At 42.1% G+C, this 4,164-nt stretch overlaps 1 non-coding gene across 1 annotated transcript; it reads right to left on the bottom strand.

Moving 5' to 3' along the window:
* Positions 1–2,443: 2,443 nt before the first annotated feature.
* On the bottom strand, positions 2,444–2,515 carry Trnai-uau (transfer RNA isoleucine (anticodon UAU)). The gene has a single exon. It is a non-coding gene; the product is annotated as a tRNA-Ile (tRNA).
* Between the last annotated feature and the right edge of the window lie 1,649 nt (positions 2,516–4,164).

Below are 4,164 nucleotides of genomic sequence, written 5' to 3'. Positions count from 1 at the left end.
CGGAGATACACTCAATAATGGCGACACTGTTCTATTTCTTAAGTAACATTCTATTCATGCGAGTACTTTTCGTTCAATGTCAATTGCGAGTAGTTTTGTAATCAGAACGGAATGACCTACCACATCGAAGGCCTTTGACAAATCTACAAATATACCATTGGTTTGACCATTTGTATTAGGTGTACTAATTAAATAATCTCTTATTTCAGGTAGTTGGGTAACGGTTGATAAGCCAGATTTAAAACCATGCTGTTTTGAATAAAGCAAATCGTTGTATTCTAGCTTAGTGATGATAGCCTTATAGATAATATGCTCGAATAGTTTACAACAAGTACTCGTTAAGAAAACTGGCCTGTAGTGGTTATTTCTCGAGGAGAGCCAGATTTATGCACGGGAATAATTTTTCCCGAGCGCCAGTCATCGGGGTAGTCGAAGTGCATAAGGACATAACGTAAAATTGATGTAGACATTTAGCTACCCATGCAGCGTATGTGCTTAAAAAAGTGTTGTACAGTTGATCGGGGCCAGCTGATTTTTTTCCGTCTAGTTCATGCAAAAGCTGACGACACCATCCTCTGTAATTTCTACTTCAAGCATAGGACAATCAAAAACATATGACGGCAGAGCAGCTTGCGAAGCTGTCCGCGTGAACACGGATTGGAAAAAGGCATTAGAGTTGTTAGAAATGGTACTCGCGTCAAATATATTGTCGCCTGAAACAATTATCTCCGAAATGCGGTGTTTATCTTTTGAGAGATAGCGCCAAAACTTTTGGAGTTGGTAGTTACCTTTACCTATCGCGTTTTTTCCTTCACATTAAAAATAAGGCTTTGTAGGTAGCTTGTGTTACCACGTTTGCAACGTCGCTTGTGTTACCACGTTTGCGCCGTCGCTTGATTTTTCGTCTTAAATGCAATATTTCTCGCGAGAACCCAGCGTGTTCTCTAATAATGCGTTTTCTTTTTAATGGTTCGTACTCTCGCTCGCATAAGAAAACAATTTCTTTAATGTCTGAACACATTTGTTTAACATCCGTGATTAGGCTAAAACTAACGAAGCGCGATTCCAAATATTTTAAGACAGAAATGTCATACGAGTGAGTGTAGTCTCTGACAAGAATTTCTGACGGCTTAGTAAAAGAATGTGTACCCGAGACAGGACATGACAAAGCAAGCAACTTGTTATCGGAAATCCCGTTTTCAACACAAACGGATGGGCCTTGAAGAGAGCTACTAACAAAGGTCAAATCAGGAGTGATGAGGACGAGTCAACAACCCTAGTAGCGTCGGAAAATAGTTGTTGTAAGGAAAAGTTGTATCGATGTATCGATTACTATCGTTGTATCAATTACTATGAAATAGGGATGAATCACATTTTATTCATGCAAACCTGGACTCGATTGCGCGGCCTGGCATATGCTCACGCAAAACAACTGAAAAAATATATTCCACTTTCACCGGAGGATAGGAGACAGATTTGACGTACCACTCGCATCCGCTGGGGGAGTGGTACGTCAAATCTGTCCTTCAATATCTGGGCATCAATTATGCCCCTCAATATCAGGGCATATGGAGATGGGCAACACGGAAGCCGTTCTTGGGCTTCCGTTTTGAGCGAAAAGCTACGCACTGCTCAATCAGGAGTTGCTAGGCTACGCGATGGGACGTTATCGCTGGGCGTTCAAATACGCTAGACGACGAAAACGCAAGGCAGAGACAGCTGTGCTGTCAATAAAGAGTTACCCATCCCGTTAGCCACATGGGTTATGCGATGAAAGATCGAAGAGCCACTCGTTCCCGGAATGCGTGCTTTCGCATAAGATCTTGTGAGGCCGTGAAGTTAAACATTATCGTTTAATAGGAGCACGCGATAAGCTGGAATTTTCTTCAAGAAAAACCAACAAACGGTGAGTTAGAAACCACCAGATTAAAATCTACGATGACTACTGCATATTCCTGAAGGAACACCATTGCTAACATTGAAGGGATGGTTGACCGTAGCTGCCGTCAAGAAACTTAATTGTGAATGGAGGTTTATTTTGGACGGGGAACAGCAAGATATTTGGTTATTTGCAAATTCCAATGCATGAGGCGGATAAAAAAGACAGCGTTTGCCACCCTGATGGACTATATGACATTATTGGGATGCCCTTCGGGCTATGTAACGCTCCTGCAACTTTCGAGCAGATGCTTGACACTGTTCTCTAGGGCCTTAACTTAAAAACGTGCATATGTTATCTTGGTGATATCGTTACTTTTTCTTCAACCTTTTCAAAACACTTAAAACTCCTGGATTAGATACTAACATGCTTGCCAATGCTGGCCTTCAGCTCAACCCCAAAAAGTGCCGTTTTGCCTCTCGAAGCATAAAAGGTCTCGGACATGTCGTCAGCCACGACGGGATGCGGCACGACCCAGACAATAAAGAAAGGAAGAAAAACACGCGCCCAGAGTGGGGACCGAACCCACGCCTTTCGATTATATCTCGAATGCCTTACCAATTCGGCTATCTGGGCGACTGTGTTCTGCCTCACTTTCTGGGGTATTTATATTTACTACAACTGTATCTGACGCTTGAGGGTGGTAGCCAGTGCCACTCAGACTACGTGGGGAGAAGGGGACGTTCTTTTCAACCCCCGGGGCGTGACGGGAACGTGTACAGCCTGTCATAAGCGGGTAACTTGCGGGAAACCCTCTTATTCTACCTTGGCATCAAGGCTGCCACAACCGAGGCCCTCGCTAAGCTTTCGCAGGATAATATGGTTAGGAAATGAGGGGCTCGTTAGGAAATACATTAAAAAAGGCGGGCAGTCTACAACGCCAAAGAAAGCACAGGGGAATGGTTGGACTGTATTTTTTTACCGTTAGTGAAATTATATATATAATATTTTTTTCATATTAATTGAAGCGAGAAAGTAAGAAAGGAAAAAAAAACACGCGCCCAGAGTGGGTACGGAACCCACGCCTTTCGATTAGATCTCGAATGCCTTACCAATTCGGCTATCTGGGCGACTGTGTTCTGCGTCACTTTCTGGGGTATTTATATTTACTACAACTGTATCTGACGCTTGAGTGTGGTAGCCAGTGCCACTCAGACTACACGGGGAGAAGGGGACCTTCTTTACAACCACCGGGGCGTGACACGAACGTCTACAGCCTGTCATTAGCGGGTAACTGGCGGGAAAACCTCTTATGCTACCTTGGCATCAAGGCTTCCACAACCGAGGCCCTCGCTAAGCTTTCGCAGGATAATATGGTTAGGAAATGAGGGGCTCGTTAGGAAATACAGAAAGAAAAGCGGGCAGTCTACAACGCCAAAGAAAGCATAGGGGTGTGGTTAGACTGTATTTTTTTTACGGCTAGTGAAATAAAACATATATATATTTTTTTTCCAAGAGGGTTTCCCGCCAGTTACCTGCTTATGACAGGCTATAGACGTTCGCGTCACGCCCCGGGGGTTGAAAAGAAGGCCCCCTTCTCCGCGTGTAGTCTGAGTGGCACTGGCTACCACCCTCAAGCGTCAGATACAGTTGTAGTAAATATAAATACCCCAGAAAGTGAGGCAGAACACAGTCGCCCAGATAGCAGAATTGGTAAGGCATTCGAGATGTAATCGAAAAGCGTGGGTTCGGTCCCCACTCTGGGCGCGTGTTTTTCTTCCTTTCTTTCTTTCTCGCTTCAATTAACATGAAAAAAAAATATATACATATATATATTTTAACTAACGGTAAAAAAAATACAGTCCAACCATTCCCCTATGCTTTCTTGGGCTTTGTAGAATGCCGGCATTTATTTCTGTATTTCCTAATGGGCCCATCATTTCCTAACTATATAACTATATATACATATATATATTTTTATATATGTATATATATATATATATATATATATATATATATATATATATATATATATATATATATATATATATATATATATATATATATATATATATATACACATACACACATAAATATATTTATGTATATATATATATATATACATCGCACCAGATCGGTATTCTGAAGGTTGTGGGTTCGGATCCTACCCGGCGGGCAGTTTTTCACAACTTTCTTTCTGACTCAAAACATTTATCTCTTTCTATGACCCACCAGAACATCCCCTTTGCTTTCCGAGGTTTTCTTGACTGCCAACCCTTATTTTC

The sequence above is a fragment of the Haemaphysalis longicornis genome, unplaced genomic scaffold, assembly GCF_048455015.1.
Source record: "Haemaphysalis longicornis isolate Haplotype H1 unplaced genomic scaffold, Haemaphysalis longicornis Haplotype H1 scaffold_8, whole genome shotgun sequence".
Lineage (NCBI taxonomy): Eukaryota > Metazoa > Arthropoda > Arachnida > Ixodida > Ixodidae > Haemaphysalis > Haemaphysalis longicornis.
Note: the sequence above shows the minus strand (reverse complement) of the source record. Positions and strands in the feature narration are given on the sequence as shown.